This window comes from Argiope bruennichi, chromosome 4 (genome assembly GCF_947563725.1).
Source record: "Argiope bruennichi chromosome 4, qqArgBrue1.1, whole genome shotgun sequence".
In the NCBI taxonomy this organism is placed as follows: Eukaryota; Metazoa; Arthropoda; class Arachnida; order Araneae; family Araneidae; genus Argiope; species Argiope bruennichi.
In genome coordinates, this window is record NC_079154.1 from 96,871,257 (window position 1) to 96,885,343 (window position 14,087).

Below are 14,087 nucleotides of genomic sequence, written 5' to 3' on the forward strand. Positions count from 1 at the left end.
AATTTCAGAAAATTCTGATTTTCAATTTGAATGATATTCAATATTTTTAAAGCTCTTTTTATTTAATATATGTTGAAATTAAAATAGATGTAATTATAGAGCTTTTACTCACATATTAAGCTGCTTGTAACGATTTTCTTCAAAACTGTAAAGGTTCTTTTTAAATGAATGTTTCAACTTTTCAAGGCTATTAAAAGAAAACAAACTAAGTACAACCTTGTGGTTCATCGGAAATTACAAATAACAGTTGAAAATTTAAATTCATTACGGTTATTCTGATAATATTTAGCATCTCCAAAAATACGAATGATATGAAAATGATACGATAACCATCCCATACTATTTCAGACTTGGTAGATCCATAACGTTTCAGACACCATCCCATATTTTTTCGCTTTTTTCATTTGCAGATTCTTTAAAAGCCAACAGATGTCTTAATTCCGTCAACGTCTGTTGGTAGATGAAGGGGGGGAGGACAAAAACCTGCTGTTTGATGGGAAAAAAATCAAATATTTCCATACACGCATATCCAATCCTGTCTAAACTTTACACCAAACATATAGGAAAAAATTGTTCGATTACTGTCTCATTTCTGGAAGGATTCACATTGTACACTTATAACTATGTTGAATTTAAACTTTCAACTGTTACTTTTGATTTTCTATGTACAAAAAGACTGTACTTTCTTTAATTTATTAATAGAACTACAAAGTTGGGATATTTATTTATAAACACTCTGTATTTTCCTTATCTTATATTTTGTGGTTATGAACTTACAGGTTATCCCATTTTCTTATTTGTTATTATAAGAATAACAACTTTTTTATAATAACAAATAAATTTTATAAATATTTTTTTAAAAAATCAACATTTTCCTATTGTTTTGCGACATCTTTCCAATGTATAACATTTCTTTTTAACATTTTTGATATTTATACTTTGTTTCACATCTTTTGTAATATCTACTTCAAAAAAAATTTTTTTGTTTATAATTTCGGCGATTTTTTTCAATGTTTTGTAATAGGTTCGTCCTTCTTTGATGCCGTAATTTTTTTATGGGAATTGAATATGTCTCGGTTCCCTTAAAAAATTAGATTTCTGAAGAAGATTTGCGCAAATTTAGCATGCGCGTGATTTAGCAACCATTTTTTCAGAAAAATATTAAAATATGATATGTGTATAAAAAACGAGATATGAACTAGAACAACTTGGTCTATTAAAAAAGCTAAACTTTGTGGTGATGCAATTTAATACAGATTTGTCATGCTAACGCAATATAAGTTTTTTTCTCAATTAGAATTACGACTTATGAAATGACAAGTCAAAAATTATCTCAGATAGTGTTAATAATATGCTTTCCATTCCATTATTGTGTCATGCTGATGTCAGGCATTTTTTTCATTCTCTATTCATTGTTTGCATAAATTTCATTTTCAGATTTCTTTTATTTAAAAAAAAAAAAGATAATAAATGTAAGAATTTTTCTTTTAATGTTATTGTTCCAATAATTGAGATAAATTTTTTCTTGGCATATGAAATTATTGCACACATTGTTTTTCTCATAAAAATGAGAGCATAAAATGTCTTGTTTAAATGAAATTCTTAAAAATGCGCAAACAAATAGTCGACAAAACATGTTGAATCCCAGACTATTCAGTCTTTACTTTTTTAGTTACCTTCGCTTAAAAAGTAATCAATAAAAAAAAACTGATTTTTTTTTTAGTTTAATTAAAATGTAAATTTTTTTTAAATACAAGATAATTTTTTTAAGAATCAAATTTTTGGAATTGTGTATCAAATTTTAGTGTATTTGGAAGTCGTCAAATCAATTTAATATGTTAGCAAGTGGTGAGAAAAAGCTATTGTAAAAGAAAGAGAATAAGAAAGAGAAAATATTTATAAGAAAATCTATATCCTATCTATAAGAAAAAGCTATTGCAAAGTAGCTAAAAAAACATTCATAAAAGATTTTCATCAAATAATGGTATTTATTAATAAAATGGCTTAGTAAATCACCATTTTTTGAGTATAAAGTGATTAAAATTCAAATACCTTGTTCAAAGAATCTGGATAAAACGAAAAAAAAAACAAAAAAACAATCATAAGAATACTAAACTTGAATGGTGTACATTTCAGATAATAGAAACTGAAAGACATAAAAAAATTGCGTTGATCTTTTTTTTTTTTTTTTTTTTTTTTTGTGCTGTGGTACTCATGCAAAAACACTAAATGTAGTTTTAGTGTTGTTTAAAAAAAAATTAATAATTTCTTATTTCTGAGGGCAATTAGTGGCTATTATTAAAAAAAACAATGTAGAAAAATAAATTGAATTTTCGTAACTTGATAGTCAATAATGGAAGAAAAATCTAGAATAAATATTAGTATTAGCAATGAAAATAGATTTAGTTCTCAATGAAGAAAATATTGTAGTAAATTATATTTTAAGATATTTTTAATTAAATTAAAATTAAAGGATTTCACAGCAATTAAGCCAGATATTATAGAAAAAAATTTGTAAACTTTATAAAGGCGTAAAAATTAATTTTGTACATCAATATCTTCATGAACAGAAAAAAAAATCACAAATCTTAATTATTTCAAGGAGTACTTCAAAATATATATGTGGCAGATAAAAGTAATTTCTGAAGTACTGAAAAAAATGAATAATCTATAGTCTATTATGCATGTTTGTAAAGAAAATAGTATAGATACAATATTCTCCATATTTCTCATTATAATAAATTCTTATGTATCTTCTTTAGGAAATTAAAATATTATTATTAAACTTATTCATTGAAAGACTTTCCTTTTCATTTAACTATAAGATTTTATTTCAATGTTTATACGGTCGAAATCTGTTTCTAATAAACATATTCTTAGTAAAATTAATGCATTTTACAAACATTACATTATAGGTATCTCACAATATTATAAGAATTTCATAAACCTTCTTATTAACAGAATTGTATGAATCGGATAAGTTAATATTTTTAATATGTAATAAATTAATTATAAAATATGCAATAAATTAATTATAAAATATGTAATAAATTAATTATAAAATATGTAATAGATTAATTATTAAATATGCAATAAATTAATTTTTATCTGAACACAATTTTAAAAATTTTATACTTTATTAAATTGCCTTTTTTGAAAAATGTAATTCAAGAAAGGATTACACAAATTAATTGTCATAAAATTATGGGAAATGATCGAAGAACAAAAAAACAATTCAGGATGTGATTGTTTATAGAATTAATTGCAAAAATTAATGGAACAATGTAATTCTTAATCATTTCATTTACAACATTCGCGTTAAATAAAATAATTTTCTCTTTCATGATTTTTTTCTTCTCTTAGACATGGCATAGAGTAAAAGTTTAAGTAAGATTGTTATAAATTTTAATTATTTATAAAATATACTTAAGATGACATGAAAAAATAATATTTAAATAAAATAAAAGTCCGAAGATTTTATTTTGCATCTATTCATCCGAATTGAAGAATTCACAGAGATGCGATAATCTGGTGGTAAGGTTTCGGTTTTGGAACCGGAAGATTTCAGGTTCGAGACCCGATTCCACCAAAGATCTGTCCTGTAAGCAGGTCTGGTACACGTTAAATCCGTTGGGGCCGAACATCCTTCCACTGGTATGGTGTGGAAGTTTGGAGAGGGGATGCCAACTCAGGTGTCTTCTTCGTCATCTGACCGTGATCCAAAATTACGATTTCCATCCCAAAATAGCCCTAGCGTTGCTTTAAAGCGAGACGTTAATATAATTAAACTAAACTCAAGAATTCTCTTTATCTTAGCTTTCACCAGTATCATCCAGGGTGATTTAAAACTTCTGATCAATTTAATTTTAATTTCGACAAGCCTAAAAGTAAAACTGATTTCTTAATTATAAGTTTAAAAAAACTGATTGAGGGAAATATTTCTGATATTCAATATCATTAATGCAAAATTTTAAAAATTGCAATGGCTATCGTCAAATCTTGCACATTATAAATAAATGAGGTTTTCTTTTCCCAAGTGAACTAGAAAAAGAGAATCATGAAAGTAAGAATTCTGTACTTTTTGTTTTTTCTAATCGATATGGGTTTTCTGGGCATTGCAAATTGCGGAAATTGTGCTGGAAATGCAAATCCCTCAGAAGCACATCTACGTGCCAACTACGTCACGACTGGCAGCTAATCCGAAGCGGTGATTAAAGGTTATTGACCAACAGAGTTGTTGGTTAGGGTGCTACGCCCGAACTGATAATAACAGAGGAAAAAATAACTGATTCTAAATGCCATCGTTAATATTTTTTGCCGTAAACCTCTTTAACAAATTAGTATCCTAATTCTCTGCCGCATTTTGAAAATGCGGCTATTCTGGTATCAAGACTTTTCGAATCTAGACATATCAGTCATGAAATTCTATTCTTGGAAATGCTGGGAAAAGCCATTAAATGAAAATATTAAAATTTTTATTTTATGTTTTTGTTTGAATTATCTCTGTTGATATAAGTTTTATTATGACTCATTTCTTTAAATAATCTTATCCAATATTTTATAACTTTAAACAAATGAGTATACTTATTCAAAAATTAATGAGATATAAAAGCAATTTTCTTTTAACCTTATTTACTTAAAATCATGCTGAAATGTTAATTTTGAGCATCATTTTCGTAATTTTGAGCCAGACATAGTCTGATTTTGAGAGCGATACTTAAACCGGCCCTTCCTCTCTGGACTTCCACACCGCATGAAAAGTAAGATGTCAAAGTTAAACTAATTTCATATACAATGAAACAAATCTATATAGAAGAAGGATTTTTGATAGAATTGGCCTCGAACCTACCATCTTAAATCTAACAGTTTTTTTTTTTTTTTTTTTTTTTTGGAAATTTGATTTAACCATTTATGATACCCCCCGGGGGCACCTCGAAATGAGGATGGGATGCTTCCGGCATGGTGGTTGGATCTCGCCACCCTGGAGGGTACACTAATAGGTGGGGGATCTGGCTCCTCTCATCGATGACGGGACGTACTTCCTTCGGGGAGGGTTGTACCGTGGCCGGTGACGGCCCTTAGGACTCAACCACAGTTCCCGCCAATGTTGCTGTTGCGGCGGTCCGGTCATTCAGTTTTATGGTTTAAATCCGTGTGCCTTCGGTCGGGTCGGAGAGTTAGATGGTTGACTTAACCATTTATGATGTATTTTTCTTTAAATATATAATTTGTATTTTGATGACATCTTCTGTTTTATAAATATTTCGTTATTTTAATTCAAATCAGAAACCATATGATATTTTAAATATTGATCTACTTCTATCAATTTTTGTTAAACAGTAATAACATATGAATGCTTTAATTATTACTTAAATGCGTAAAAAGGCAATAGATCAAAGAACACACATACACTGATACGAGCCCCATTACTAAAAGTATATCATTAGCACTGTAAGAAAAAATCGATTGCATTTTTCAGAATAAAAATTTTACTTCATAAAAAAAAAATCATTTTCTAAAATGTTTATACAAAAACAAGAAAGAAAAGAAAAAAAAGATAAGAATTCTGAAAGTGTTTACAATCAGAAGTAAAATTAATCATTGAAAGGATGAAAAAGTTAGTGAATTAAGAGCTCCTAATTCACTATTTATTCCCACTTAAGTAAAGTAATATGTAATAATATTGATTCTGATTATTTTAAAGGTCCTGCATACATTTTAGAGGTCCAAATCTGTCTTTGATTTGTAACCCATTTTCACCTTTAGCGACGATTGTCTATGTAATTACTTCATACAATCATGCGCGTGGTAATTTAGGGAAGAATTTTTGCAACTTCAGTCGCAATAATCTCACGAATACAATAGAACAAATGGAGGGAATTACCTTATAAACATTCCTAAATTTAAGGTTAGCAATTCCTTATTTCAGTCGCAGAATTTCGGAATTCCTTTGCACTTTTCGCTTGTTATTTCCAAGAATGTAATGGATTTGTCATTACATCACATTGCCTGAATAAATAACCTAAAGAAGAAAAAAAATGGGCATTTGTGTTTTTTTGTTGTATGTCTTGCGTAATAAACGTGGCTAAAGTACACAATGTTGAATAAAAAACGCAATGATTGTGCACATTTTTTTTCATATAATAACCTTGACAATTAAAATTCTACATCCTTTCATCTATCAATCACTGAGATGGTCTCCCTGAATCTTTCACACATATTGTCCAATTAAATTTTTATCCCCCTTTCCTTTCATGAAATTATGGTCCCTGGGTAAACCTACAAATGGCTTGCACAGCATTAACAAGCAACAATTTCGAAATATAGATACTTGGCATGAATCCAGCATTTTTATTGATTCTATCATGCACATATCTATTTTAAATGCTTTTTATGTCTACTGGATGGAGCCAAATTTCACCATGAACCCCTAGTAGCACACAAATATTGTACAAAATTGTTTAATATTGTGGAATATTGTTTCATATCATATAATATCGCACGATATTGTGCAACAGGCTGTGCTACTGGGGACTGCAGTTGTAGTCACAAGATGATACAGTGCATTCCATTAATTTAAATCATTCCGTTATGAGTTATTCTGTACAGGTGGCCAATCACATGATATGTTTAGTTTAAAATTCGATAAGAATCTATATTTTAGATGTCAAACCTGTGTACCAAATTTAATCTACGTAGCTCTTCGCATTTTGGAGTTATCTTCACTTGTAATCGAACAGCCAGACAGGCTTATTACCTGTGAATGAATTTCATTTAAAATTTATGAAATCTACAAATGTGGTCGCCAGTCCATATGCCAAATTTCATCTATCTAGCTGAAAGCGTTTTTGAGTTTATGGTATTCACAGACAGACACAATGGCAAAAATAAATTTTTAGAACTCAGTGAGGTCCGAAACGTGGAGATTAGTCAAAATGACGAGTTCGAATTTCTTGAAGACAGCAATACTTCTATACTTCGCTTACGAGAAAATAAAAAGTCTTCAAATCTTTTAATTTACCTGAATTAGACATATTCTTTTTATCTTTCTTTAATAAATTTAAAATAATTCAGATTTGTCAATAACATGTCCATTTTATTATTGCTCTTTAACGAACATTTTAAGAGCCATAGAACTTTAAAATAAGGGTTTATTTATAATGATTTCTATAAACACATCCGGATGACAAGAAATGAATGACAAATCATTTCAAGTCTATTTTTCTCTAAGTATTCTTCTCAACTTCCGCAAACGATATTTCGCATTTACTTTTATTCTAATTCTCGCATTTGCTTTTTGTAATTGCATGAGTGATTTCACTTTATTTTCCGATATTTAATTTTTTAAACAGGAAACCTTTCTTTTCCTTCTTGAGTTTTCTCCATTACGTCATATAAATGACATTTTTATGATTATGATGATGATTATGAATGAATTGGAACTGTGATGAAAATATATTTAAATGAAAAAAATATAAAAACTCTCATATATAGCACTTGAAAATAATGATGTGCATTCATTAAATACTAATTTCTATTATTAAACAAATTATTAAAAAAGTTATTCAAATATCTATACTGTGCATTTTTATATATGTTATATTTCATTTCATTAATATTTTGAACAATACGGAAGACAGATGCGGAGATTTATGGAAGTATGAAAAAAAATTTAACAAAGATAAATAAAACAATAATTTCACAATAATAACAAAGAAAAGTAAAACAGATGTATAGTGGGAATTTTTTTTTCTAATAAAAACAAGCACTTCTTTATTTGAATTGAATGTGGAAATGGTGTGTACCCGTTTAAAAAAAAAGGATTTTTGTAAAAAAAAAAAAAAAAAATTAAACTACAGAACTTATAAATTAATCGTGTGAATCTCGAAAACTATCGTTTGCAGAACCTTTTTGTGCACCTTAAACTCTTAACATATTTCTAAAAAATGTTACTTATAAAATAAAGTCATAGTTCAAATATATGAAACCGAAAGAAAATGTCTCAATTCATAATAAAAGAATAATCCCATCACAACGTAAAGAATTAAAGTATGTACAAACCAAGCATTGTTCCTACCGGTTTGTGAATTTGGATTTCCAATTCAACTGATTTAGAAGAATTTGAAAATAATAATAATAATAATTTATAAAATTAAAAATAATTCGCGCTTAAAATAAAAATAATTTTATAGTTGTATGAAAATGTCATACGTTAAACTTGAAAATCTGTTTATAGAGACAAAATACTTACATCAGTTAACTACATTTACATTCAAATTGTTGTATGTAATATATGATTGTTATTTGTCTTCACGAAATGCTGTTTGTCGCCAGTAACGCCATTTGTTATAAAAAAAATTCCAAATGTTTTATTATATGTAATTTTTTGACATAATGCATTTTGATTAAAAAAAAGACTATAATATAAAAACTTTTTTAAACATATTGCATGCATTCCATGCGACTCCATCCGCAAAATATTTAATAATAAATGAGAAAATATGCATTAAATTGAATGCAACAATAAGCTGATTAATTCCAACGTTTATCTGTACAAGATATTAAAAATAACAATATAATACTTTATTATATTACTAGCCGCCTTTGGTGACCAGACGGGATAAAAGGTGGATTGCTTTATATCTAAGTTACAATCTGGCAACATAAATTGTTAATGTTAGAAAAAAGTCAAAATTATTGCTAATCAATTTTTAGCTCCTGATTCAATGATATTGCAGTTATCGAAACACTTGGAACACAAAAGTTGTTCATCTTAATGAGGCGCTGATTTGAGTAATTGGATTTATTTTTCTATCTTCAAAATTAAGAAAATTATATCGAATGAGAATTTCCTCCTTCTTTGTGCTAGATGAGCCATTTACGAACTCGTTCGAGATTTTTACATTACTAACAATATATTCCAAGCCAGTTAAAATCCAAACAAAATTGCTGTAGTTATTCTGTTCACAAGATAACATGGACAAAGCGTTATATGCATATATATATATACTACTTTTGAACGATAGGTGGTTTTGGATTCTAGGGACCATGATCAGTAAAAAAAAAAACTGAAGAAATTTTCCCGAAACCTTGTCATGAGAACCATTGCAATAGGTAATTTTCCTATGGGGATCTACCTAAAAGCAACAGTGCTTAAAAATGGTCATATTTAAAAAACTTTATCACCATTTCTTCTGAAATTAAACCTTAAATGCAAAACAACGTGTAGAACAAAACTGAAAAAAATTATTAAAAGCATGACTTATGTATGACAGGACTACTTTAACCCTTTCTAGGGCCTTGGGAAGTAAGCTTCCCACCAAATTTATCAATCTTTGTATGAAATTATGTAGGTTGGCATAAGTTCTGACAAATTTTTTTAGTAAAACAGAAACTTAGATGCTTCAGTTCTTTATCTAAGACAAAATGATGTGTCTTGATTTGCTACTTAATTATTAATTAATCAAATCAAATTAAATTTATCTTATAAGCTAAATGAATCCCTTTTCTTATTCTAATTTCAAGACTAAAAATATTTTAACATAATATGACTAGAAAAAAATGGGCCTTTAAAGGGTTAAGTGACTCATTTAATTCTATAATTAAATTAATTAAATAACAATTATGTGAAAAAAAATAAGAAAAAATGAAAATTTAAATTAGTTGCAAAATATATGTAAATATTCGTCTTGGCAAGCTTTAGTAAATTCCCACCATTATTAGTCTAGAATCGAAATGAAAACAAATTCTGTTTCCCACCTGTGAGTCTACTTCATTCCGCAAATACAGGTGAATCAATTCATTTAGTAACGTTTGTTTGGGTTTTCCAGGGTTACCGTAGAAATGAGACTGGAGAGAATTATTTAAGAAAGGAGCATGAAATGAAATTGATTTATAACCTTTTTGTTTATACAGAATTCAAACTGCAATTATTTGTTCGAATTCTTTTCTGCAGAAATAAAGCAACTGTTATACGCAGAACTGAGGCAAAAGTATTAGAAAGTGCAGTATTTTTGTTCTGCTGCAGCAAAAATGATATTCCATATATAAAGCATTTTCCTAATTTTCAAAATGGACTCACTCAATTGCCCGAAAAATCTTAACAAAAACAAACGAAACATTCTAATTTGCGTTTTGCTGATAGTATTATTCAAAGATAGTAAAGGGTGTTCCAAAATTAACGCAAGATTTGAATTTTCTATCATTCCTGCAATAAAGTGTTGGAAACCCTATTTAAAAAACATTTGACAGCTGATAGTTGAGGGTTAGTAAAATGGAGCGTTACTCGATAGAACAACGTGTTTACATTGTTGAACAATATTTCAAAAATAATGAAAGTCTGGCGGCGATAGTTCAAAAATTTGAGAATTTGTCCCCCAGATTTAATGATCCCTAGAAATCCAATGGTGATTTAACATCATTGGATTTCTTTTTATGGAGTAATTTGAAATCAAAGACCTACGCCAACAAGCCCACAAGCAGGCGTGCATTGAAGGAGGAAATTCGACACTGCATCAACGAAATTCAGCCCCTTTATCTAAAACAGGCATGGAAAATTTCGACAAAAGAGTACGTATATGCCAGCAAAGCCATGGTGGCCATTTACCTTATGTCTTATTCCGTGCTTAACCCTATAGTGTGTACTTTACAATTCAATAAAAATATAACAATTTAAAGAAAAAAACTTTGCTTTTATTTAATTCGAATCTTGCATTATCTTGCATCATTGCATTAATTTAACTGTGCATTTATTTATTTCGAATCTTGCATTGCTTACTTTTTTCGAATCTTGTATTAGAGCGTTACACGTTGTTCGTGTAACACTCCTATTTTTACTAACCCTAAACTATCAACTGTCAAATGGTTTCTTTATAGGGTTGCCAACACTTTACTGCACAAATGGTGACAAATTCAAATCTTGCATTAATTTTGAGGCACCCTTTACATCAATAATATCCTCAAATTTCTTTTAATTAGAAGTATGCTGTATAATTTTTTATCTCCTTTATTGATATAATCATTAATTTTATAATTTATAACTTATATTCTTTATATATGTGTAATGCGCCTGCGTAAAGGGATGCACTAAATTTGTTTAAAAGATGCTGAATGAATGATTTGAACCTAAGCCGTTGTTCTTTGAACTATTTATTTAAATTTGAGGAAATTTGATAACAAATTAAATAGCGTAAAATGTAAAGTGTAATAAGAAGCGTGAAATATGTGTTAATAATTTATAGGCAAATGACAGAAATTACTTGATATAATTCTTGTTTATACTCTCCTTTCACAATTATAAAATTTATTAATAATTTCATTATTTTAAATTTTTAAGATTCTTTAATTGTAATTAAAGAAGCTCAATACCGTGATGGTAATGAATTCTAGGAACAAGAGATTCTTTTACTTTAACTTTAAACTACTGTATCGAAGTCGTTTATATGACGTTACTTTTCACACGACAAAGTAAATGCACATCTTCTTTAATATTTATATATGTTGTTAATGCTATCTTATAAAATTATATCCTTTTTCATTTTCAGAGATGTACTATTAATTCGAAAATTAATAGGCAAGATGCATTTCGTTAATACCATATGAGCATCAACTGATTCCGTTACGCACATTTACTACATAATTAGTCACCTTTGGTGACCAACTGGCTTGGTGCAGATAATAGTTATATTTAATTTCATTTAAATCATTTAGATAAAACTTCATGTATAGAATTTCCATCAAATTCACAGACATTTTAATAGAATTGCATATATTCATTTCATTGTGTTATGAACTTTTCTAATGGAAACCAGTCCTATGACGATTAGCGCTACTATGTCCGATTCATCTCAACATTTATTTATCAATATTATAATTTCGATGTTTTCATTTGTTCTATAAAATATATAGATATAAAACAGGATCTTTCTTTAGATTTCAACCATGGAAAAAAATTACGCGATTAAATAGTTGAGGACACAATGAAAACGATTTCTGTTTCATTCACAATAGTGAAAACATTTTTGTGAAATGTACATAAAAATATGTTTATAAGTTAATTAAATTTAGATTAAAGGATTTTACAAATAGATTGGACTTTAATATTGTATAAAAATCATTTTTGTGCAGGAATATTTTTGGGAGTTATAAATAAAAAAAAATTAAAATTTAATTTATTTTTTAATTAATTAAAATTCTAACAATTTTTTTTTCATTTTCCGAGATGCATATTCTAACTCTCCTGAATATATCTAAGTCAAATTTGAAAGTTCATTCACCTTTTTTATAAATATAGAATTTAAAACTAATACAATTAATATCAGTAATTGCATTCAAATTCACCTTATCGTTTTAAAATCTCGAAATTTTTATTTCAAAATATTAAATAATATTTTGATAAACTTTATAATATAGATTAACGGTTAACAAAAAGACGGGTTTCTTGTTTTGCTTTGTAGAATCTTTAAAAATCAGCAAATAATATATTTTTAAAACCATTTATTTTAATTCTGAGTATATTTTCATTGTATAAAAGGATTAATTAATAGGTTATTTAATCCCAAAAGCCTTAAAAATATTAACTTATTTTTTACCAAAACCAGGAGCCAACAGTTTTAGTTAAACCTTATTATTTTCATCCAATATATATATAAAACTTTGATTTTTTTAATTGTAATTTTCTTTTTTATATTTCGATGCCTTTTCAAATCCTCTTTTTTTATTATCATAAACATATCATGATAAATATTTTTAAAAAAACAGAAATCAGTTCAACTGTTAAAATATATTTAAATTAATAAAATACGATAAATCAGATTCTTTTCACATTTTACAAAACAAAAGAGAAATAGCTTAATGACTGAAATAAATATTAAAAAAAAAATTTATGCATCAGTGAAAATTTGGCATCATTTTGAGACAATGCATTTATTTTGAATCTTTTTAATAAAATAACTTTATAATTTCTTTTTAAAATATTACTTCCGGTATTTTATATCAAATATTATATTTTTAAATGAATAAAAATTTAAATGATTCATTCACAATGCACAATTAAAAAAAATTTTATTTTTTCAAATTTTTCATTTACCTGTAATTTTTCAAATCATTTCCATTTGAAAGAAAATTAAGAGGGAAAATAAACTGCTTCTTCTTAACGAGTTTATTTTTAAAATGTTTATCTTATAGAATTTTCTTTTTCTTCAAAAAGGTTGATTTTTAAAAAGAGCTGAAGGACCAATTAAAAAAAAAGGCATGTCATTTAAGTCTAAATTAGCTGATTTGTCTAAGTAAAAATTAATGAAATAAAATTTAAAAAAAACACCTGATTTTTAAATTCATTTTTTTAAGTATACATTAACTTTCTTACAACATCTTTTCTATTACATTCTTTAATATTCATAAATTACATATGACTTTCATATAATCTCTCATTTATAGTATCGCATTATTTTAATTATCACTTGAAGACATATATTGTTTTTGCAAAACAAATTTTTTATTCCTCCCAAACTTAACTATGATGAATATATGGATTTATAAGAGCTCTTGAATTAATTATTTACATTAAATATGATTACTGTGAATGTAATAGATATTAGAGTCGTTTTATTTTTATAACCTTTTAACTGTTTTGATTATCGTTTCATGAACTTTCTTAATGAATTCAAATCGCAAGACACTACAGTGCCGTTAAAAACAAAATTGTCTAACTATATAGCATTCAATCGCACGTTATTATTTGCGGAGTGGCTGATTTCCCTTTCTTACTTCTCATGTAAACTGCACAGCTAATGAGTAGAATCGTCCTTTATTAACTCTCAACAATCAAGCAATTAAATGCTTGATGAAACAAAGAAAATTATTTTAATTTGATTGTAACAACGAAAAGAAATAATGAAAGGTATAAAAACTATTTGAATTTGATTGCAATAATGAAAGGAATGGGAATTATTTGAATTTCATTGCAATAAAGAAAGGAATGAAAATTATTTAAATTTGATATCTATGTTGAAAATTATACAAAAAATACTTTAAAGCATTTCTAAAATTCAAGAAAATTACTAAGAGACACCTAAACTAGTGTTAAT

At 27.2% G+C, this 14,087-nt stretch overlaps 1 protein-coding gene and 1 long non-coding RNA gene across 2 annotated transcripts in view; one reads left to right on the forward strand and one right to left on the reverse strand.

The window, feature by feature from the left end:
* Positions 1-371, reverse strand: part of LOC129967044 (uncharacterized) — a 49,709-nt gene extending 49,338 nt beyond the window's left edge. Inside the window, exons 1-2 of the long non-coding RNA XR_008784342.1 lie at positions 269-371; positions 113-187 (exon numbers count right to left, since the gene is read on the reverse strand). This is a non-coding gene — a long non-coding RNA (uncharacterized LOC129967044). The remainder of the gene's footprint in view (positions 1-112; positions 188-268) is intronic.
* The window catches only part of LOC129967043 (Na(+)/citrate cotransporter-like), a 102,076-nt gene that overhangs the window by 2,812 nt on the left and 85,177 nt on the right, over positions 1-14,087 (forward strand). The window lies entirely within an intron of this gene.